A 25870-nucleotide genomic window follows, 5' to 3' on the forward strand; every position below is an offset into this window, starting at 1 on the left:
TTCTTGAGTAAAAATGAGAAAACTTACCACCGGTTCGATAAAATGAAAGGAAAGTGATGTTAAAACATGGTTTTATACATCATTCAAATTTAAAATGAAAAATGTTGTTTCTCAATCATGCATAAATGTTTCCCGACTTTCCCCTATAATGACGAGTTTTGATGGAAGTACTAAGAAGTTTATAGTAAAAAGAAACTTTAAAGGATATAAAGGTAATCAATCAATGAAGAGTTCTGCGTTTAGACCGACGAACGTTCGCTTAGCAAGTAAACTTGAATGTTCGAAAGTATTCATTTCAAAAAATCAATTTTGGGCGGGATGAAGTTCGCCGGATCAGCTAGTTCTAGAGTAAATTGTTTTCGACGATCGTTATTAGGTTTGACACCGTCCTTTCGAACACGTTCAACAATGTCCGTGCCAAAAACCTTCGGAAAATCTAACCAATCACAATTGGGCGTGGAATGGCGAATTAGGGTCGGTACCAATTTATGACCAACGCCCACAGCTGCAAGACCATGGCCTACGCGCAACCATACCAGATTAATTAGCATACCGGATTTTTTTTTAAACATTTTAACAGTTCAGCGAGCCGTTGTCGATGTCCGATTGCAATAAATCGCCCTTAATTAGTGCCGTTGACTGTGATCTAAAGGGTGTTCCAATGTATCATCTAAATCGTCAAAGCCGGGACGGTTGTAATTGATCTCTTCACAGCTGGCTTGTGAGTCGCACAATCGCCACGATATGCCTATATGTTCCGAGCGCAGCCTTGATGATCCGTAGAATCGCTCCTCGTCGATTGAAATGCACATTTAAACAGAATGCATGGCGACCTTGGCGCGTTGGTATTAAATATGTAAGCAAGCGGTTTCAGTTTAGGTCTGCGTTTGTTGTTGGTTGGCTGGCTGGCGCATGTGTACACTGAACACACGTACACGCTTTCGGGTAGTCTCGGAAAGGGTGTGAAGGGCGATGGCACGCGCAGAGTAAGCATCGTTCAGCCTGTGGACGGTATGACTACTTAAGCCACCGCGTGAACACACGGAGTTCGCCTACGAGTATCATATTTAGGTTAGACCTTGGCGGGGATTGAGTGTTTGCGCCAAACCGGCAAGGCTTATTGATCAACTACAATGCGTTTGCTTTGATTCGTTTCCCCCGCGGGTGACCTTGAGTCGAAACAAAACTTTGATTTTTCAGTAGTACTCATATAAAACATAGGGAATCTCAACTGAAAGAAGATCCTAAAAATGGAATGCAGGAAAATGCACACTGAAACATTTTTAGAATACGAGTATCACTTACAAAATCTTATATTCACTTGTAATGTGAGCTACGCAAATTAATAATCATTTGTTTGTTTCGATTACAACATCGTATCGTTGACTCTGTGAACGATGAGTAAATTGTGAGCCTGACAAATAAACAGTTCGTAACAAAAAAAAAAGCATCGTCCGTCCTCGTACTGCTACAAACACATACCATCGACTAACAGGGGCTAGCTCATGTCACCGCGTGCGGTTCAACAAACTTTTTCGAAAGGAACCTTCGACGTTCGTTTCATTTCTCTTCGGTGTTGTGTTTTTTGTTTGGTTTGTTTATTTTTTTTTTTCATTCTCGGGGTTATTATGTCCTCTATTAAACCACTCTCAATGAGATGACATTGTTGTGTTTTTTCAGTAACCTTCGCTTTCGCCGCGCGATTCTCACTAAACGTTGCTCAAATTGTACCCGACCTCGATAGGCGCTTGTCTTCTGTGTGTGATTTTTTTTCTTTTTTCAATATAACCGAAAGAACTGAAATTAATCCTATTGGTACGCTCGTAGCGCTCTACGATTTCTTTCTTTCATTCTCTACTAGTGGTTATATTTTTCTTTTTAATTTATACTGTTGTCTGAATAATAGTTATACAACTGTTATTCAGACAACAGTTCTTCTGAAAATAGATAGGGGACCATCGAATCATATTTCGATTTCACACTAAGTATTCCAGATTCAATATTCCGGCCCCACATTCCAGTCCAAATTACAAATTTTTCTATGTATCATTTCAGATTATGACCTTCATATTTCAAATTCGGTTCCCAGATTTTAACTTCAGTTTAATATTTTAAATAAAGACTCGAAACTCAGATTCCGGATTGGAAGTTAAAGTTCACAGCTTGTGAAATTTCTATTAAATCCTTATTCTTCTCAAATGACTGTAACATGTGCATATTTTCTTTTTCTCTTCCTTTCAACGTAATACTACTAGCGTTTTTTAATTAGAATGTAGCTGAGATTGGTATGCCAAACGACACGTCTCGATTGATCATATTCAGTATACCAGTGCAGTGTAAGTAGAAGATACTTTGTTTGAGGAAACATGAAGTCAAAGTCACATCTATGACGATAATCACTCGGTCATGGGAGTCATGTCTGAAAAAACTACGTCTAGCGAATATAATAGGTAGATTTCCGATTCGTTTCCGGATAAGACAAACCATGGATTCGAGGTAATTCAACATTTCAAGTCATGGTCGCTCATGAGCAGATAATCGGAGATTTTCTTTGCCAGAGTGCAAGGATCAATTTGCGAAGGGCTTATACCGGAGAAATCATATTATGAACAAATGAACTTATTCTGTCTAGTGCTATTCTATACACTCTTAATGTAATTTAGGCAAACTTTGAAAATTTTGACTAGAAATAAATTACTGTCCGGGTTCGTCTAATCGTCTGGATTTTGTTTTCGTTTGTTCCAATATTTTTTATTAGTTTTTCCGTTTTTTTTTTATCAGGATTTTTGAATGGGCGGATTGTTTTTCCAGATTTTTTTTATTCGTTTGCGCGAATAGTTTTCTACTTTCCCGGATTTTTTAAATTTATGAGTGTTTTTGGATGAGCAGATTGTTTTTCGCTTGTCAAGTTAAAATATCTCAAAATCAGATGTGTTCTTTTTCGTTTTTAATCTTAAAATTTAACCGATGGTTCAAAAAAACATGTCTCACCTTTATCCCAAAAATGACTTTTTTTTAAAAATTTAACTTTTGAACCATTTGATATATCGATAATCTAAATCAGCCTAGTAGTTCAAAAGTTATGAATTCTTTAGAATAGGAAAAAGAGGGAAAAAAATATACATTGAAAAACCATAACTTAAAAAAGAAATATAACACATCTCTAATTTTCAGATATTTTATGTAAAAAATCCTCAGCTTTCTAGAAAAAAATATAAAAAATATAGCGCTCTTGGTCCCGAGACCATGGAAACCATAAAAAAAAAACAAATATAATCAATAATAACGGGAACAAAATTAAAATTTTCTGCAACTGGAGTATTTTTCGATCATTAGAACGGGTCCAGTAGTTCAAAAGTTATGAATTTTTGAAAAAAGTCATTTTAGCAAAAAAAATATTTTTCCGTCCACCCTAAAACAGAAATGGTCACCCCAATGGAAAAATTAAAAAAATCGGGCCTAATTGTTTTCGATAAAGAACAAATCTACCACTTTTCACGAAAATCTGAGAACCACCATATCGGTTTGGGATAGAATGGCCGGTATTTCTTCATGTTGCGGTTTTTTTCGCTTGTCTGTTTTTTTCTTTCGAGTACCCGGTTGTTGATGTTTCTGGATTTTTCCCCCTCCACTCACCGCCATCTCGAAGAAACTCTCACTTGAGCTTCCTGGAGTTGGGCTCCATTTGATTTAAAACATATTAAAAAACGAAACAATGAAAATGTTAGTAGGATGGAAGCGAGCGGCAAATTACTAGAACACTGACATTCGGGTCACAGTGACAATATTATTTCTTTTAAGGGATCCAATTTTAAATGATATTTGAAGATATTTAATAATAAAAACACAAAATTTTGTAATTTTCAATGTGTTGTTAATAATTTTATCCTGAAAAATTCATATTGAACTTGATTGTTTCTATTAATTAAATTATAGCTTTCTAACCGCTCTATAATTTGTTCTTTGACACCCAACTTCTATCTATCTTAATTTCGCTGCAATATCGATGTAAACCATTTCTGGTGAAAATTCAAGCAAAATCAACAAAAATCACGATTTTGACCCACTGTACATATAAACCACTTAAATTTCAACTTAACGTTGAAATGTAATATTTTTTCGTGATAGGATTTTCGATAAGTTGTTTCTAGAGTATATTTTTGAGTACCTAAAGTACAGAAATATGAAGGAAAAAAATTTGATTTTTTTAAATTTTTTGATGCAAGCAGCGGGAGCTTTTGTACTCGTTTGCGTTTGTGCAAATTGGAATGTTTCCCTAACACAGACTTAAACCATGGACCCTGAAGAAATCGGTATAGCAAATTAGATGCAAGCAGCGGGTACTTTTGTACTCGCTTGCGCTTCTGCAAATTGGAATGTTTCCCTAACACAGACTTCAAAACCATGGAGCCAGGGGAAATTGGCATAGCAAATCAGATGCAAGCAGCGGGAACTTTTGTTCTCGTTTGCGTTTTTGAAAATTGGAATGTTTCCCTAACACAGATTACAAAAGCATGGTTCCTGGGGAAATTGGCATTGCAAAGTAGATGCAAACTAAGGGTGTTTTCGTACTCGCTCGCATTTTTGCAAACCGGAATATGTTTTCCCAATACAGATTCCGAAACCAAGAAGTTGGAAAAATCGGCATTGCAGATACATTCAAGTCGGCAATACTTTTATTCTCCCATGCATTTTTATTTTCCCAATTTTTTTCCGATTTTTCAAATTTTCGATGATCAAAAAATCAAATCTTTGAGCGCTTTGAGGCACCCCTAAATCATGTCCGATTGAGCTGAAACTTTGTACGGATTATTTTTTTTTTGGCCAATGTACATGGTCGTTTTTCGAAATTCGATGATGATTTTTTTCCATACATCCATTGCCACCCTAGGGTACCCGCTTGGAAATTCATTTAGTTGCTGAGACTTAGAATGTTCTCACTCGCCCATCAAAGCACTATTTCCCGTTTCTATTCTATTGCCGATTTGATCGGAGTCCTAGTAAAAAACGAACTATCGATGATAATTGGATATAGATTGTGTATGACATTGGCGTGTCATTGGTGATGGATTCGATAGTGGAGAATACGAAATGCTTAATATAGAGAATAATTCACCATATAAAAGAGACCGCATTGTTTGATAAAAACAACAGTGTCAATGTTGAATGTTTACGACAGCTTTGAGTAGATTGGTGTGGAGGCTCACATGAGCTCCGTCCATCGTTGGATTCCATACTCATCCACTCAAACACTTACAAGAGGAACGTTCAGCAAATTCTCAAAATATCCACGCATTCATTGTGAATTGATTCAGAAGCAACTTCAAACAAATGATTACTAAGCCAACGGCAGTAATAGGGTCCACCTTGCGGTTATATCATTTTCGTATTATCTGTTTATCCGTCTAGATTTTCTTGTGTATGCCATTTTTCTTGTTTGTTTGGTTTTTCATTCACTGTTTATGGTTTTTTTTATTGTTTGTCAATCACCCGAACCACCCGGATTTTTTTAGCATTTTTTGTGTTCCTTTTTCTCGTTTATCTCCTTTTTTTCGCTTGTTCAGATTTTTTTTCGCTTGTCCGAATTTGTGTTTCCGCGACCAGACTGTTTTTTTTCTTCACGCGTGCGATTTTTTTTTGCTTCCCCATTTTTTCTGTTTGCTTGATTTTTTTCGTGTTTGAGAATCTTTTTTCCGTTCGTCTGGAGTTTTCTTCCGTTTATCCGGATGTTTTCTCTATCCATGGTATTTTTTAGTTGTCGTGTTCGAAATTTTCGTTTAGTGTGTCTGGGGTTTTTTTGTAATATGCAATTTATTTGTCGTTTGTCGTTCTATTTTTTTATTTGTTGTTGTTGTTGTTTTTATTTGTTTCCGTTTGTTCCGTCTTTTTTCGAGTATTCATTCTGTTTTTATGTGTTTTGATTTTTTTTCTATTTTTTTTCTTTGTATGATTTTTCTCATCGTCAGATTTTCGTCGGAAAAAAGGAAATAAATGGAGATCAATAACACAAATTGTGTAAATCAATTCTGAATAAAATACTAAGCTGGTTGAAAAGTTCAGGGAAAGAACCATTTATGGTACATTCTGCCTTATGTACATTACACTTTTGCCAGAGATTCTCCAGCATTGAGATTTTGAAAGTAAATCAACGTAAGACAGTGGAATTTACATCATTTTGAAGGCTTGAGTTTCAAGTTTTAGAGCATTTTTCACATTTTTATTTTGTATAGGTGTTGTAGATAAAAATAATGAGAGGAAATAAAAAACGGCGTTTGCAAAGGTAAAGAAGTAATTTGAAAAGAATGTATAAATTATGACTAAGAATGATGAGAATGAGATAAATAAATAGAATATTTATTCCCATTTCAGGAGATAAAAATTTTAAATAATCTAGAAATTATTCAGATCAGTTCAGCATTTATATAAAATCTGTGTTCGTTGAATTAACATTCTATTCATAAAAGAGTAGTGACGTTATACCCATTCCCTCCAATAGCTACGATTCACAAGATCTACCAAACTGTGTCCTTTCTGATTCGCTACTATGCTTGTTTTTTTTTTTTTTGTTTACTATACATCAAGCTTAAGAACGGTGCATTTCGTCTAGCGTCATTGAGCGAGCTGCAAAGTCACCTTGCCTGCTGTTGTTGCCATTGCCACTGCAAATGAACGCCAAAGCCAAACAAGCAAACAATGATGCACGGTTTTGCATGCACTCACTCGCTCATCTTCGAAACTAACTTTGTATCGAGGGACAAACGGGCAATTTTATGGCCACCACGGAGCTCTGAAAGGTACACCTCCGAGGAAAAGGGTGCGAATGTTGAAAGGCTGCTGCTCCGTCTCTTGGGTCGTCCAATATTACCTCCCACCACACCGCTTCCATGAATCTTTGAGTTTTATTATTGAACGCGTCTCATCGTGCATTTCGTCGGGTGGCTGCCATGGAATTGTTTGACTGTGAGTTATCTTCATGGTTGGAACTGGTGCGGCCACCGTTACCGCCGCCGTATTCGTGGTAAGTTTAATTATCGGAACGTGACTTTTTGCAGCAAACAATCATAAACTCCCATCGGCGAGATATTGGAGGCCGTTCGAGCGTACGAAATTTTCTCGCGAAAGTCAGACGGTGGTCACAAACTCCCAAAATCGAATCCTCGCGCCCCGAAAAACGGGGTCAGTCAACTCAGTCACAGTCCAACTATCCAACGATTCTCGACCGGGTAAGAATAGATCGTTTGCGAATCGTGTGCTGGTGCTTACCGCGTGGGAGGAGAATCGATGAGCGCGAACTTTTTCATATATTGTTTCTATTTAGAAACCGGTGCGGTGAAACTTAATAAAATCGAACAAACCGAGCTGAAGCTACGATTCGCCCCTTCCCGAATCATTGCTGGATTTCGCCCGCGAGATAATTTTCCCTCGCTTCTATGGTGCAAACTATTTTTAATCAACCTCGATTACAAGTTCTTTGACATCCGAACACTGTGTGCTTTGCTGTGCGCGATCCCCAGCGAACACGACCGTTCAGCAAGTTATCCTTGGACTGATTGTCGATACTCTTCTATTGAGTTTCATTGACATTTATGCGACGAACCTTAGCCAGCCAGCCAGTGGTGGCAAAGCGTTGCAACGATGCAGTCAATTTGTTGCTCCTTTTTTTTCTTTCTAACCCCGTCAAACAAACCGCATCGCGCGCGTTGTGGTGGTGGCTGCGAATCATAATCTGTGTGATTTTTATTCCATTATACCTCTCTACTCCCAAGCTGTATCCATTTTATTGCACTTGCCAAAGTCGCTGGGGTATTATATGGGGGGTTATGTGCACGTCCAATAAGTCCTTGTGTTTTGATGCCTTCGCGTGGAGAACAAGAAAAACTGAAGCCCCAAAGTGTTCGGTGGGTGGAACTCAAATTAGACCAAATTGATAGGATACAATGCATTGTGTGTTGAAGGTCACTGATGAGTTTCATGGTTCCAACAACTAAGAATGCGCTAAAGTTGCAGAGGTTTTGAGCCTCATTTTTCTGTGAATCTATCCAATGTTCCATCCGTTCATCGCGAGATATTTTTTTTTTTTTTTTTTTTGGAATAAACCACAAGCTCTTCTCGTTTGAAGAGTTAGACCCCTAAAAGGTAGGTACGATCAGTTTAGTATTGGAGCGTTTTATTTAGCTTGACCCGTTTGTATGTACAGTAATACAAACTCGAGTTCGTACCCGAACTTGCAGGTCTCTTTTCCCTACTTTTGAAAGTCGAAATCAAGGTTTCGGGACATTCTATTTAGATAAAGTCATTGTGTAATATGAGAGTTGAAAGGTTTGCTATCTGTTTCCAAAATAATGGTTTTTATTTCTCTATGAATGACGAATGTATGCGCGAATGTATGAACATTTACTGAAACTCAAATCCGTCCGGTGATAGAATTTTGAACTCGATTTAAGAGGCGTTGGTCAATTTCAGAATTGCATCATTAGTAGGGTATCCCTTGTTCATTGCAACTGTCTTTAGCTGTCTTTATACAACATCTACAAGTTTTTTGGTGTATTCGGAAGGAATATTCGTACATTTATTCATCAAGTGGTATTCGAAATCGTTAGTTTTAGAGATTTGATAGTTTCTAAAATTTCTACAAAAATAACTTTCATACTTTTTTACTGGGATTGATGTCGGTAGATTGTTTAGGAGTATCAATAACTTTTGTGCAATTATAATGCAAGTATGTGCGAACTTCATGTGCCTAGTGCGTTGGGTCATTGTCTTGGTAAAACTCGAATACTCGATTCAATCTCATTTTGTTGACACTTTGCTTCAATGTTCAAGTAAACATTCTGATCCATTATATTATCGATGAAAACCTAATTGAACCAAAAAAGTTTATAATGTACATAGGAAGATCAAAATCTCATCAATTTAGTTGTAGAACATAGTATAACATGGTTATTCATGAAAAATGCAAATCCCAGATTTCCGCAGTCACAAAATGACCAATTACTTTGTATGTATGGAAGCAGACATCTTTTTCTCTCAGACTGAACGTCAGCTTGGGGTTGTACCCAAAAAAATCCAAACGGGGATCAAAACCAAGGCCGCCTGGAATGCAAAACTATTTTACACGACCACGCTATCCACATAGTGACCGGCGCTGTTACATCAATACGTGATAATATTACATGTTGAATGTTGGAAATTGTTTTCTAAGAGTAAAAAAGAGAGCATAAACGTTAATCTATATCCTTTTCGTGTGGTAAAGTATGTGAAAATCTTAAATGCGTGTTTATTTGCAATGTGTCTCTTGTTCCACTCATTGCTCTTATGAGCTATAGCATATACACTCCGTTTCATAGCTACAGAACCACTCAATTTTTCAGAGTTTTCAGAGATATGTTAGAAGTGGGTTGAATTGAAGTATAAAGTGTAGAACATAAGAACTATCTTCATTTAAAGACTGGTTATTTGAACTTTACTGTTGTGTTCAAGCGTGAAACATTCAAAAAACTAAAATTCCAGTGTTAAATAGCTTACCATCAACACGAATGAAATGAGTGTTCATCAACATTGTTACATTTTCCTTATATCCCATCCTTCTCCTAAAAATATGTCACCCTCCTATTTGTACACCGCGAGTAATCGGTTTTCCACCTTACTAACCATACAGTGTCGGACAATAGAATAGGATCACAGCTCAATCCAAAACAGAAAGTGACAAAACTTTGAGAAAAAAAATTCCATTTAAGTGCATCAAACCATTTACAAATTGTAAATTCCATTCTTCGAAAAAATTAAAATCATCCGTAGTTAAACCAATTGTCCTTTATTTAAAAATGCGTTTAAGCATACTTACTGACTAAAATAACGCGACATAAAATAGGACCGCTTTAGAATTCATGGTAAAAAAAATTAAAAAAAAAGGAAATTCATACCGTGATCGATTTGCAGGGTTAGTACTTGGTGGTATAACCCTTATTACGCATCACTTCTCGCACCCGGTTCGGCATCGACTCCACCAGCTTTTGGCACGTTCTCAGCGGGATAGCGTACCACACCGCCTGGATTCTCTCCCACAGCTGCTGCTTGTTTTTTGATTTTTCGGTGTACACCTTACGTTTAACTATTTCCCATAGGTTCTCTATGGGATTGAGATCAGAGGACTGTGCTGGCCACTCCATAACATCTACCTTATTATCCTGGAACCACTTTTTAACCGTTTTAGCGGTATGTTTGGGGTCGTTGTCCTGCTGGAACTGCCACTTTAGGGGCATCTCCCACTCGGCGTGTGGCAGCATTACTTCCCGAAGTATCTGGGCGTAGAGATGCTGGTCCATTATCCGGTCGATCCAGTACAAGGGACTCACCCCGTACCAAGAAAAGCACCCCCACACCATGATGTTACCTCCTCCATGTTTGAATGGTTTATTTGTATACTGGGGCATATACGCACAGCCGGTCATCACGAAGGGGGCGCTCCGCTTTCCGCAAGAGCAGATCGTTTGCCACACCATGTACTTTTTGGCAAACTTGGATAGTTTCTGCTTGCGAATCTCCTCCGAAACGCTGAATTTGTCCTCTGCGGAAAAGAACAACAGGCCCGGCAGCTGACGAAAGTCCGCTTTGACGTAGGTTTCGTCGTCCATTACCAGGCAATGCGGCTTCGTCAGCATTTCGGTGTACAGCTTCCGGGCTCGCGTCTTCCCCACCATGTTTTGCCTTTCGTCGCGGTTAGGAGCCTTCTGAACCTTGTATGAACACACGGCCCTCCCGCTGCTTGGTCCGCTGGACGAATGAACTTGACAAATTCAGCTTATTGGCGACATCCCGGACCGAACTTCTCGGATCACGTCCAAACTGCTTAACTACGCGCTTGTGATCTTTTTCACTGACGGAGCATCCATTTTTGCCGTTCTTCACCTTCCGGTCGATGGTTAGGTTCTCGAAGTATCGTTTTAGTACTCTGCTGACCGTGGATTGGACGATTCCCAGCATCTTACCGATGTCCCGATGTGACAACTCCGGATTCTCGAAATGAGTGCGCAGGATTAATTCACGACGCTCTTTTTCGTTCGACGACATTTTTCCAAATTTACGAAAAATTGACAGTGAAGCATGGCCAACGTGATCTATACACTCTTATCTGATTTTAAAGTGAAAGCTGAAGATATAATTCCTAAAAATTAAATTTCTACAGCGTTTTTTCCGTGATGCAATTTGATGTGACACACCCTTTACTAACCCTGCAAATCGATCACGGTATGAATTTCCTTTTTTTTTTAATTTTTTTTACCATGAATTCTAAAGCGGTCCTATTTTATGTCGCGTTATTTTAGTCAGTAAGTATGCTTAAAACGCATTTTTAAATAAAGGACAATTGGTTTAACTACGGATGATTTTAATTTCTTCGAAGAATGGAATTTACAATTTGTAAATGGTTTGATGCACTTAAATGGAAATTTTTTTCTCAAAGTTTTGTCACTTTCTGTTTTGGATTGAGCTGTGGTCCTATTCTATTGTCCGACACTGTAGATGTAAGAAAATTGTTTATATATATAGTTTTAAAATTATATTTAAGAATTCGGCCCATTTAAACTTAAGTAACTGAGCCTGTAAAAATAAACGAATTAATAAAAAAAAAAACTAATGAACAGTCAGAAGTGCAACGAAGTACTTCAGAATCATATATTGGTGTTTTTGCATCAAAAGCACCATGATAATTGGGTAATTTGGCATAAATTAACAAAATCCGGAAGATTATGGCGTTGTTTAATGAATAGGAGCTTCAGATTCTGGACTGGTCGTTTAGGTTACCAGATCAAAACCTTATCAAGAACTTATGAGCAGTGATCTTACGAATAGTAGATGGAGCTATAAGCAGTATGAGTGATTTAAAGATCATCTACGAGCAGTATCCTCGGCGTAGAACGAGATACACACTACAACATGGCGCAGCTTGGTCGAAACCACCCTGAACAGGTTATTTGAACTGATTGAGAACTTAACACTTTACGGACCGCTCACGAGTTTTCTCGTTTTCGCGTTCGTTTTTAACGGACTTGTGTGAAATTAGCGGATAAAAGTTTTTGTTGATTGCATGTTTCTAAATCTCGTGAATAATGAATTATTTTAATTGAAATAAATTGATTGTTTATCAAGTAACATCTTTCACAATCATGTTCATTAGAAAGAGAATTGAACCATTCATCTTTCCATATAATTAATTTTTTTTCTTGATCGTGACAGAGAAAAGTTATAGACTGAAACGTGAGCATCTGTTAATATAGAAAAATATACAGAGTTTTGAAAATCAAAAAAAAAGTTGTTCGAATAGAGTTATCGAAGTTATTCGATAGAGAAATAGTTTACCTATCTTCCAGCCACAATTTTATTAGCCGGAAAAGGGTCTGAGAAAAGCTATAGCCCAAAATCTATACAACTTGTATAGGGGAAATTAATTAATTTGAAAAAAATTCAAAAAAGTTATTTGAAAGGACTCAAAACAAATTTTTTGAGATAATACTCATTGGACAGAAATATTTTCTCCATCGTCAGGCAAATTCTCGTTGGCTGAAAAAGGGTATGAGGAAAGTTAAGAGCCAAAATGTATACAAGTTGTAGGAGGGAAATTAATAAATTTAACGAAAATAGAAATAGAACTTTTTCACGCTCGAAAAAAAACTTGAAGGAACAGAGTACGAAGTCGAAATTTTTAGGCGATTTTTGAAATGCTTTAAAATCGTGAAATATCAACTCATAAAGATGGGATATAAACCACTTCAAAGAAATCGATTTCTTTCTGTTTTTTCAAAGATAGCAAATCCAATGAAATATATTATAATATGGCCAATTTAAATTACGACTGATTTTTGGAAAAAGCGTATTCAAAATCATAATCATATTCATTTTCTTTCAAAAAATCATAACTCAAAATTCGAATGTCTGATTAAAATATGATGTTTGACACAATTGTTGAAAATTAGTCAGCTACTTAGAAAAAATAACATTTAAAATACACTGTTAAAAATTTCACTGAAAAATTTAATTCAATATAAAAAAAAATGATGGGTCTGGGCTTAGGGGCACGGACGGTATTTTGACATCGGACTGCGATTGTGTGTAGTAATTGCATTTGAATTGAGTTTTTTCATTGTTAAAAGTCTGCAATTTTTTCTCTTTCGATACATCAAATGGAAGCCCCGAAAAAACCGTTTCCTGTATGAACTTGCATCCTTTAAACGGGTTAGATGAGACAACGTGATAGAATCCGTCACCACTTTCTGTTCAAAAATGTATACAAAAATACCATTAAAGCCATTACTACCCTTCTTCTGTTTATTCAATAAGGCAGAAGAAGACAAAGAGTCATCATGTATCATTATTGAACACAAGTCTAAATTAAGATGTACATAAATATAAGCGTAAGTCAAATAAATCTATGACTACAGAAATATATTATAGAAAAAAAGCATTCGTTGCCACGTTGTCCGAAACATTGTTTGTCGTGGTTTGTAATAACTTTATATCCAGGTGATGTATGCTAAGTATCCTATGGTCTTGAGTGCTCTCTTGGGAAGTTCGTGTAGCTGCTGTAATAAATTGACCTCATCTGGAGATAAATTCTGCTTATGTATAAGGGAGGGAAAGGAGGTAAGTGCATGCGAGGACGTGAAGTGTAGAAGCGTAGACATACATATGTTGAGATCGCAACTACTCAAGCTATCATAATCTGATATGCGTGAGTATACCCTTTCGATCTTCTAAATCATTCTAAATTCATTACATGCTCATGGTCGATATTATGACATCCTGGACCACAATTGCATAAACTGTTAGTAGCAAGACCTACACGATAAAAACGTGAATTGAGCACGAATTGATTGGACAACATGCAGTCTAATAACTGATGAATGCCTAGTATCGGTAAATGAAGAATTAGTCTCTTTTGTATCCGAAAAACACATTAATTTCGCGAAAAAGTACCATTTTGAGTGATGAGACACTGTTTAATTTGTGGGCCATTGTGTGTGCTTATGTGTTCGGAATTTAAGACAAAACGGTACGTTTGAAAACTCTTAATGAATCGTTACATTTTTCGTAGAGTGACCACTAGGGTGGCAGCGAAAATGGTCATGCCAAATTTCAAAAACCGACCATGTACATTTTGTTTATTTGATCCTCGAAAATCTTCCGAAGGGAAATTTGGAAAATCGAAATTTTATTTTCGATGCCAAATGACTTCAAAATGCATGAAACGTCGAGATCTGGTGTCATCTCGAAAAAAAATTTTTGGCTGAAAATCGTCTTTTTGGGACTTAGCCTGAGAGGCCAAAACATCAAAACTTTGAGTGCTTTGAGACACCCCTAAATTATGTCCAATCGAGCTGAAACTTTGCACAGGTCATGCCAATAAACAAATTGTACATGGTCGGTTTTTGAAATTCTATAATTATTTTTTGACGTAGGACTACGTCTAACCGGAAGATATAGGGGGTGAAATGGAAATCTAGGCACTGAAAAAGTAGGAAAAAATGCAAGATTTGGAACGCTCATATCTCGAGCATTTCTCAATAGATCGCAAAGGTTTTTGCATCAATTGATAGGAAATATATCTACTCATCTATCATAACGAATAACATTTCATTGTTCTTGAGATAAATAATTGAATAATTGTGAAATATCAAGCATTGTCAAAATGCACTATGTGCCCATTTTTGATTGGTCCATTTTGTGCTCCTCAAATCGTACCGACCAAAACGGGCAACCAGAGCAGCAGCGAAATAGAATGAAGCATGATTGGAAAGGAAAAAGAAAAAAATGAACGAAACATTGGTCGCAGTCTCACACATGCGTAATTCTCGAGCCAGCCAGTCAGCTTAAAAATCCCTGCTCCGCTGCCGTAACGATCATTCTCATTCAAACCGTACACCACATCGGTTCGCATCACAACACATCAACAAACCAAACCAAGCAGCCATGTCTGGACATGGTAAAGGAGGAAAATTGAAGGGAAAGGCAAAATCCCGCTCGAACGGTGTTGATCTGGAGTTCCCCGCAAGGGTAGCTAGGCCGAGTGCGTTAGTACCAGTGCACCAGTCCACCTAGCCGGCGCTATATAGTTTCGGCCGCCGAAGTGATCGAGTAAGCTGGCAAAGCTGCTCGCGGCGATAAGAAAACCCGCATTCGGAACAGAACACATTCGGTTCGGTGGACATCACGACAACAGGCAGTTGCAGCGAGTGGCGAGTGGCAAACGCAATCGCAAAACGGCATCAGGTAGCAGAAGAAAAAAGTTTGTTCTTTATACAAACTGCTTTGGTGGCAAATCCAGAACAAGGCGGCATCAAGGGCGTTCGAAATGGTTTTTTTCAAAACCACGAGTACGAAGTTTTCGAAATTGGAACCATTCCATAAAACAAGGCGCTTTCCAAAAAAGAGTTTAGGAAATACAGTTCAATGCTTTCTAAAACATTATCCAAAATAATAATAAAACACAAATTGATTTTTTCATAATTTGTTTGCCAGGATCTGATGAGTATGAGAATTTGGCAGTTGTTCTGAGCTTATTGATGGTTGGGGAATTTCCCGATTATTCAATTTTCACCAATTCTTAAATTGTTTCCAGATTGAAAGTACAGTAATTTACAATTAGTTCCACATTTAGCTAATTGGACGGACATGTAATGCGACTTATATAGTTGGACATTTTTGTAAACATAGAGATCCAAATTATGACCCCACATTGAAAGTCGACACTGTACCACTGTCATCGCAAATGTTCAATTACAGGTTAAAATCGCCTCCAATGCGACACTGAGTGGCGCTTCGGCACGTCGCATTGAATGTAATTTACTGTACAACATGTCACAAAGCTGGATGGGAAGAAATTTTCCAACTGTGAAAGCTGTGGCGAGTGGCAACAAATCGCTAAACAGGAAGGTTTAGCGGAACAAGATGGGGATATCGAGTGATAACAAAACAATAAACTCTTTAGATTGAAGATAATTTTGTGATCCTGAAAAGGACCCTTTTTAGCCTGCATGTGAATCCAACGAGCGAACAAATCGTAATGAATGTATTTTTTTGCCATCGCTCCCTTTTAACGCTCATTCGTTCGTCTCGTTGGACTCGCCCCTCTGGCTGAGTCTGCCGATTTGTCTCTATCCTGTGAGTGTGCACCGCTAGAGTATAAAACACGCGGACCCCAAAAAAATATCTTATTTTCTTTCAAACCGTAAACCCGTGTGGTTGTACGGCATCGGCATCGTGGACGTAACAAAGGAGGACAAGTTAAGGGAAAGGCAAAGTCTCACTCGAACCGTGCAGGTCTCCAGTTCCCTGTTGGTCGCATTCACTGATTGCTCCGCAAGGGTAACTAGGCCGAACGGATTGGTGCCGGAGCACCAGTATACCTAACAGCGATTATAGAGTTTCGGCCGTCGGAGTGCTCGAGTTGGCTTGCAAAGCTGCTCACGACAATCAGAAAACTCGCATCAAGAACAGAGCAGCTTCGTGGCAAAGTGTTTCTCCGGCACGTCGCATTAAATGTAATTTACTGAACAATATGTCACAAGTCGGATGGGAAGAAATTTTTCAACTGTGAAAGCTGTGGCGAGTGGCAAACGCAATAGCTAAACAGGAAGGTTTGACCGAACAAGATGGGAATATCGAGTGATAACAAAAACACAACACCAAAGGTTTTTTTCAGAACCATCAACATATTCATAAAGAGTAAACAATAAACTAATCCATTTTTCAGGTTGATAGGTAGGTATTCACGTAGGAGAAGAAAATAAAACAATATATTTAAAATATATATTTAACAAAAGCTGTCCCCTTTGTATAGTCCTACGTCACTCCGGTTATGTCCCCGACATTACCCACCCGTCTTTTTTAATTTTTTAATTTTTGAAAACTTTCGAAATTTCAATACTTTGTGAAATAGTAACCAAATAAAAAAAGAATTAAAAATTGAATCTACATGCGATTCAACATGAAAAGTAATGTATAACGTTTTATCCTAGAACCAACTGTTCTCGAGATATAATCAATTTCTTATAATGAAAATAATGTTAGTAAAATGTCGGATTGTCAGTCGTGGTGTCCAGCAGCAATATGCATTTTCGAATATTTCACGATTGCGAAGTGGGTAATTTGGAGACGAAAAACGAACATGTTCAACGGACGAAACAAAAAATTACGAATTACGAAAAAAAAACAACCAAAGGAATGACCATACGGAAACACTAATCAAATTGTGTTCCCTACGATTAACGCCAATTCCGCGTTTCCCAGTGCAATAACCTCAAATCAATCCTCTTTAGCGATGAAACCTAACAGATGACAGACAGCCAAATAAATCGAGGTTTTGTCTGGCCCTCTCCATAATTTTTATTTGTCTTGTTTTGGTTACTAGCAGCAATATTCACGAACAATACACAGCAGTGGCCGTCATCATCGTTGGGTGTCGTTGTTCAAATATGTAAGCACATATGTGTTTCCCACATGTGTCCGTACAACAGCGCCGAAAAAGAAAGATAAACACCACACGTTTTTCACTCGTTTGGTGGAATCATACCATTTTGCGGAACATTCGTTTTATGCGGTCGAAATGTGGAGCCAGCCAGTGCTCTTCATTTCACGCTTACACCAAATCTGCACCAAGTGTCACCCACCTGACAGTGACGATAGGATATGACATGACAACCGGAGACGCCCGCAACCGCTCCCTGCCTCTGTGGGAGGCAAAAGGAAGAGAGAAAGTTCAAGAACCTCGTCTATACCGTGGGTAGTACCCGTCGTTGTGTCTTCGAGGCCACTGAACTTGATAGCCGAACACACGACGCTAGGCTATATACGGCTGGTGCATATGTGGAAATATTTAATTCGCAATATTTTTTTACGGGTTGCATATAACGAAAATTACCACACAGCAGCAGCCACCGCCAGATGCACTCGAGATGGACACCATACCCGCACGGATTGAGATGATGTCGAGAGGAAGAAATCCGCACTCTTAAGCCTGGCGTAATATTTGTTTTATGCACATCTTGTTGCAATGTAATATATATTTCATTTGTAGCCTCGCTCCGCTCTGCGGGGCTGGGAATGCATCTGCGGGAATAATTTTGTCTCTGTGGTGTTGTGGACCTCTAGCAAATCCCGCGCAAATGTGCACTTTGTGTTCGAAGCACCACCGGGGAGAGGAGTCGATGATCACGTAATCGGTTCTTGAAAACGTCGTAAATTCTAACCCTAATGGAGGGATTGGTCGTAAAGTAGCGAAACCAATTTCAAGTCAAGGTTAAGGTGTGACTCTTGGGTGCACGTTTCCTCGCTGTGGGTGAATTATCGCACAATAAATGAGCAACGAAGCTAGCGAGATTACTCCTATCGCATCATCAGCTCACATAAATGCCGCTGATGCTGTTTGTGATGGTAGAGAGAGGAGTTCATCGACTCGATTTGGCTCGATTCAAAGTTCCTAAACCAAACGCACCAGAAGAAACAACAAAAGGTTGGCGATCTCGTTTTAGTATTTTTGCTGTTGTTGGTGGCGGCTGCTGGTTTCGGCGCTTTATCTACCATAGCTATTCCCCGCACCAAGCGCGTCCATCCGTTCTGACTATCTTTTAACTCTATTTTTTGATGAAGTCGTTGACCGCATCATCATCACCATCGTTGACGGCATCGCAGCGCTAGTTGTTGGGTGCAAGTGCGCTGACTTACTCGGTTCAATGGTGTCGAGTGCAATTCGCCTTCGTCTTCTCGGGGATTGCATATTTCACGCTGCAGAAGCAGTGCGAACACTGGTTTGCTTTTTTTCAAACAGTTTGAATGTTTGACAATTCTTCGGGGGAAAGTCACATTAATCGAGAAATAAATGTGCAATAGGGTTGGAATACCAGCTTTAGTCATCCTATGCAGTGTTGCCTCACGTACAGCTTTTTCTTTGTTATTTTTGGTACAGATTTTGTACGGTACAGGGCACACATTTTCGTCAAAAAGTACAAATTGGTACAAATTTTATCCACGTGTGAAATTCCTTACATTTTAACAAAGCAACATTAAGGTACATGGCGACTTTTACGCCGCAGCATCGCTTGGTGCTGCTGATTATAAAATCATTTACAATAATTGATCAGTTTCATAAAATTGGAATTCCTCACAAGGATCGTCTGAATGGATTCGCGTCGTCAAACATCATCAAACACACGAATGACTTGCAAATGTAAATGTAGTAGTTTTAGTAAATGAATGAGTATTTTTTTCATGCTAACAAATTGGATTTTTCTCTACAACGAATATTTTCGATGGTACAGATTTTTGGAAAGAAAAGTACAGATGATAAAGATTTCTTACCCTTATGGTACATATTAAAATATGTCTACGCTGATCCTATGTACTACACCTGAAGTTTCACAACATTATCAAAAAAATATTTTGTGATTGCTTCGATAATCAATTCGCAAAGTTTTCACCAAACTAGTGAAGTAGAGTAGAGATTAAGGTGTTTTTTTTATTTTATATTTACAAAACAAAATTAAAATATTTGTTCTTGTTTTGTTCACCTTTCCCTATCCCTATGCCTATTACTGCAACGCACGAATGTACTATGTATGGTCGCATTCACCTTCGACGTCGGCAAGACAAATCCAAGAGAATAGTTGACGGAACGGTGACGTTGTATGTGGATCGCACTTTACTAAAAAAAAAAGAAGATTTTTCTTTATTAGAATGTATTTGCATATTTTGTCTAATGAACGCAAAAAAGTTGGATTTTGTTTTCATAATTTTTGATTATATTTGTTTTTCACAATTTTCATAGTCTTGAGACCAAGGGCGCTGTGTTTTTTATATTTTTTCTTAAAAGTTGATGATTTTTCACATAACGTATCCAAAAATCAGAGGGTTGTTTTTTTTCGTTTTTAAGTTATGATTTTTCAAAGTTAACCGATGGTCCAACAAAATCAAATTTTCCGCTTTTTCTAAATTTAACTGTATCCAAAAAATCATAAAGTTTGAACTATTGGAGCCGATTCAGACAACCGACATATCAAATAGAAGCCAATGAGCTATCCTTTTTCTAAGAAAAATATTACACTTGCAAAAATTAAACTTCCCATATTCCTATTCTTTGTTTATTGCAACCAAAACATCTAAACTTTGAAAAATCATAACTCCAAAACGAAAAATCATGACTCAAATAGGGTTTTTACCCTATTTGATTTTTCGATATGTATGTAAAAAATCCTCAGCTTTTGAGAAAAAAATATAAAAATATAGCACCCTTGGTCCCGAAACCATGTAAGCTATAAAAAACAAATACAATTAATAATTGTGGAAACAAAATCCAATTTTTTTGCAAGTGTAATATTTTTTCAAAGACTAGCTCATTGACTGTAATTTGATATGTCGATCATCTGAATCGGTTTAGTATTTCAAAGGTCATGTATTTTTCATTTCGGGAAAAAGGAGGGAAACACCTCTATGATTTTTGGATATGTTATGCACAAAGCTTTCTGGAGAAAAAAAATAAAAAAATATAGCGCCCTCGGTCCCGAGACCATGAAAACCAATAATAAACAAATACAATCAATAATGAAAACACGATCTATTCTTTTTTGCAAGTATAATATTTTTGCAAAGTTCATTGCCTTTTATTTGATACATCAATCATCGAAATTGGTGTAGCAGTTCGAATATTATGAATGTCATTTTTGGAAAAAAGAGGAAAAAGTTTATTTTTCGGACCACCCTAAAATGGAAATGGTCACCCTAATGAAAAAATAAAAAAATGTACGGGTCTAATGTTTTGCGAACCACTATGTCGGTTTGGCATGGAATGGCTCTATTTTAGGATGCCAATGGATGTATGGGAAAAAATCGACCCTCAAATTTCTAAAAGTTACCCTATACAAAATGTTCATCACCTCGAAAAAATACCTATGCTGAATTTCAGCTCAATCGAACTTAAGATGAAGGTGGAAGCTAGCCATTGTAGTAGTATAGGTAAACCCACGTGTAAAAATGGGGTAATAGTGTTTGTGAGGGAAGAGCAAAGCACACGTAAATAGATCAATTCACTTATCAGACTGTGTGGCGCTTCATTGACACGAGTCTTTGAATACTTTTGAACAAAAAAATTACAATTCAATACTAAAGTAAAATGTATGAACGATATGTTCCAATGAACAATTGCAAATATAAATATATATAGAAGGTGTATTTTCATAAGAAGTAAAATTCTGATCATACGCGAGCGTAGCTTGAGCAAATTTATAACACATGTGAATTGGGGCTCTTTTGTTATCAACAAGTTCTTCCGCATAGTAACTCGATGTTGATAATTCCTTAATTTTTTTCTTCGTTGATCGTATTATTTTCACATATTCACGTTGGAGAGCCTTAACCCTTCTCTTCGTTGGTCGAGGCATTTTGATTGAATGTAATACTTTTCCGTTTACTGTTTTTGAAAGCATAGGCAGCCGTGGCAGTGTTCCGAGCTCTGCAATACAATTTTCTTACCCAATGTTAAAGTTGCTAAAACTTACATTATAGACCCATTAAACGTAAAAATAACAATTGTATTGATATCGACACTATTTTATTCCTTTCATTTTCATGACATGAAACGCTATGACTCAGGAATAACATTTTATTGAGTGGTTTTTATAGCTGTTGCGATGATGTTGTCTGGCATCAGTCTCGAAAAAACTACGATGCTTTCACCAATACAAACAAAACCATTGTCGAAGATTGAAAAATGAAAATTTAACTTTCAGAGTACTAGTTCGAGTTTTCCGACGTTTTTCACTATACAGTGCGACAGCAGATGAAAATTTAATATCTTGTGAGTAATCGATTAGAGTTTGGTTGATATTACTTGATAGGAAGTGTGCGATCATTTTCGATCATTTTCTTCACACTGTTTCGCAAAATTATTTATTTTCGGACGAGGGGTGAGGGAGGGTGATGAAAGAAATGAGCGCCATTGTGGCAGCCATTTGCTTCCACCTTCACCTTAAGGGAGAATGACACAAAACAGTCAAAATTTGAATGACAGTAAATTTCAACGAGTTGCGAGTACAATTTTAAGACTAAGTTTTAGATAATGAAAATCATGGTCGTGAAATAATAGAAAATTCATAATGCTGTTGGACATTATTACTAAGGTTTGACATCGTATAGAAATTTCAAAAACAATATTTTTGTTATCTAAAACTTGTAATATCTCGTAAACGGTTAGTACCAGGATAAAATTCTTTAAGGTTATTTTTCATGTAAAATCACCTTTGGATCCCATTTTTTATGTTACTTTTCTTAAATGTTTGAGTAAAATATATACTATAAATATATCTTCATTTTGGTGGGTTCGATACGGCACCATTAACGTTAGTTAAAACACAAGGGTTTTCCAATAAAAATATTTTTGAAAATATCGAAGAGGAAATATTTTGTGTTATCAAATATTATAATATTAAGTTGAATTTGTATTGTATGTTTTTTCGATGTATTCAATAAGTTTTTTCTTCTGAATATTTCATTGATTTGCTCTATAGCATATACAGAATGATTATAAAATCAAAACTCAAAAATAAAATGTTTAATCTATACTTTTTATTAATTTATATTTCGTAGGGTTTGTTCCACTGTTTTATACGAAACCCATGTTATGTGACATTGTCATGTGTTTTTTGTCAGTTTCAATGGCATGTGTTTCCAAATCAAAAACAGTGTTGCTAAATCATGTAAAAGTTGTTTACATACAAAGTTAGAACTTCATTAAACAATTTATCCGCATGTTGAGCCCCGCATGAAACTCAGCTAAAACGCGCTCGGCGATGAACGTCTTAAATATACTACAAACAAAGATTCATTACTACGTTGATTAATGCGAATTTGGTTTACAAAAAAAAAACACTCAACAAAACAATAGAAGAACACAGTTGAAAACCGAGATTGTTTTTCTCTCTCAATAGTAAATAAATTTAAGAATGCTAGCAACAGGTGGATACAGCAAATCGACTAAAAAGTGGAACTTATCAAGATGGAACCAAAAATGTTGACTAATTGTCTGCATCAGCTGACTGTCAGAATTTGGGAAACTGTAAGCTTCCAGTTTCAAAGTTCATCGCCTTCAATCATGAAAAATACCAATTATAACATTAAGCCGAATCGGAATTAGATGGATTTGAAGCAGCGAACAAAATCGCAGCGAGCTGTACAACATCTTTCATTCACTAGTGATGCTGCTAGTTGGCTGAAACGATACTAAAATAGAAATTGTTTGATTGATTTTGTATTACTCAGTAAGCAGATGCGTTATCATTTTCTAACGAAGACGCCTCATCTTACGCTTAAGAAAGGTTGTTGATTGCACACTGACTGGAACGAGACTGTGTAATAGAATGATGATGGTTTTAAAAAATAGAGGCTTTAATCTTTCCTCTGTGGATTATCGATTTGCATCTGCAGGGTGGCCACTCATTCGGGAAAAGTGGGAAATGCGGAAAAAAATCGAAAATTAAAATCCATCGGGAAAAAGTCGAGAATTGCTTCATGAAGTCGGAATTTTTTTGCTCAACGTATTTTTTCGGTGCTCTAAAATGTTACTATATGTAAGATGAAGAACGTCTTATTTTCATCGAAATTGGTCGGTGTGACATTTTTTATGATTTCGAGAAAAGAACTTGAAGTTTAGTGTGCTGCAATTTTCGAACTATTCAATTTCTTTGTTCAGTATTGCAATGTATGTATGTATGATAGTTGCAAAAACACCAAGTCTAATGCCCAAAACAGATAACTTTTTGGCTTCCTATACGTACATAGTCCACCCTGACTAAACAAATGAAGCGGGCAGTATTCCTTCTAAGAATCGTCAAATTCGAATTCATTGTCATAACTACAGTCTAAACCGCACTCTGAAATAGTACATTTTGTGATAACTCACACTGCAGACCAGCATTTTTCACTGATCCGTCAGAATGAACCAAGTTCATTTTTTAATATAATAAAAATGTATTCCTTCTACGCTAATGGGTTCAAGCACATTTCAACAAGGTACCTATTAGCTTCAAGAAAAAGTTTGCTGGTTTGAATTTGGTGCTTGGAAATCGTTTAAATTCAATATACAACTGATTGACACATGGTTAACTCTGTCTGCACATTATATAGAATAATGTCTGATCAGCTCACCGACAGCAATGAATAATCGTAAATACACTCGAAATGTACTGCAGTGCATAAAACTTACTAGAATCTGATTTTGTTCTACCCATGTACAACAAAAACTCCGCTGATACAGAAAAGTTCTAAAAATCACTGAGAAAATCTTCCATTTCCTCTTTTTCAACAAGGCTTTTTCATATTCGCCATGGTTTATAACACATGGTGCGCTCTGTCTGCATACTATGATGGGTTTTCGTTGATCTTTCATAACAATTTCCATCCGTTGTTCCAGCTGTATGCATTTTTTTTTAATTTTGCGACATGGTCCTATCTGACTTAACACCGACTAATTTGAAGCGAAGGAACTAAAAAAAATGAAGATGCTGGCACACGCCCAGAGAGATGCAGCATTGATGGACGAGAAAAATAAAATGCTCAATAAGGGTTGAAAGTTGAACAAGATTTGTAATAAAGCCTCATAAACATAATACGATTAATTCACATTCTCGTCTCTTATGGCTTTCTTATGGCATCCAATAAGAAAATTTATATCTTTGAAAAAATAGCAGTTGATAGTTAAAATGTAGATCCAGCAACGAGTCCTTAAAATAAATCAAGGCTCTGGAGTAAAATGGGATGCATTTTAAAGAAAAATGGGTCAGATTCAGCGTCATTTATGAAGTACTATTTCGTGTTATTTACTTCGTCTCATCTCATATGTTCCTATTCCTGCTAAGCATTTTTGTCTAGTGTTGTTTTCACAAGACATGTTTTCGGTGTTATTTTATTTGCGCTAGTTAATGAAATAATTAAGCATAAATAAAATTATCACTTTAAATAAAAACCTGAACAAATCCACATCTGTTACTGAATCACACAATCAGCTTTAAAAACATGATTGCCTTATTTTTGTTTATTCGGATTGTTCAGGCATACGGATGAGATTTGATTCGAGTAACTTAATTATTTAATTTATTTAATTTATTTAATTTGACTTGCATTGAATTAATTGTAGAATTTAGATTGCGTAGAAGAGTATGGATTTTTGGTTCAACTCTGGAAGTGATCATAAAGAGTTTCCGGCATATGCTCGAAATATGTTTGGATGTGATCAATGAGGTTCTGGTCAGTTATTCTAAAAAACGAAGCTTTTTGAATTCTGAGTAAGAAGAGGTGGGTCCGTATCTCCTGAACCTTACATCCAACTCAAAATTTGTTGCTGAGAAACACGCCGTCCAAATTTTCATTACATGCGGAATTTAGAAACAATAAAGTAAAAATATTTTCGCAATTCGGGTCTGAAATTTTAATTAACAACACAATATTATTAAATTTTCATTTTTGAGAGTCGTGAATTTCGTGAAATCATGCGGGAATTCTAAAACTCAAATTGAGTGGTCATCCTGAATCTGTCATCTTTTATTCTCTCGCTTGTCGCAAAAAGTTGTAAACGGCCAGAGCTTATGATTGCATTATTTCCTTTTTTCTCAGTGTCCGTAGAATAGCATTTGCATTTCGGGCGATCACTTTACGCGCGAAAAATTCCCGGTGGCTTATAATAATTGTAACAAATGTAGATCAGAAACTGACGTTTTAATGTTATTTTAGGAGCCATTTCTGAACTGACCATTTTAAATCGCATGGTTTTCAAAATGCATTTTATGCTCATACTTGTAATTTTTAAAACATTTCTTATGACAGTTCAGACAAC

The 25870-nt window shown here is 36.8% G+C and overlaps 1 protein-coding gene across 5 annotated transcripts in view; it reads left to right on the forward strand.

Annotated features, from left to right (window-relative positions):
• LOC129771801 (probable serine/threonine-protein kinase kinX) overlaps positions 1-25870 on the forward strand; it is a 158345-nt gene that overhangs the window by 32063 nt on the left and 100412 nt on the right. The gene's annotated exons all lie outside the window — the stretch shown is intronic.

Source organism: Toxorhynchites rutilus, chromosome 2, assembly GCF_029784135.1.
Source record: "Toxorhynchites rutilus septentrionalis strain SRP chromosome 2, ASM2978413v1, whole genome shotgun sequence".
Taxonomy (NCBI): Eukaryota; Metazoa; Arthropoda; class Insecta; order Diptera; family Culicidae; genus Toxorhynchites; species Toxorhynchites rutilus.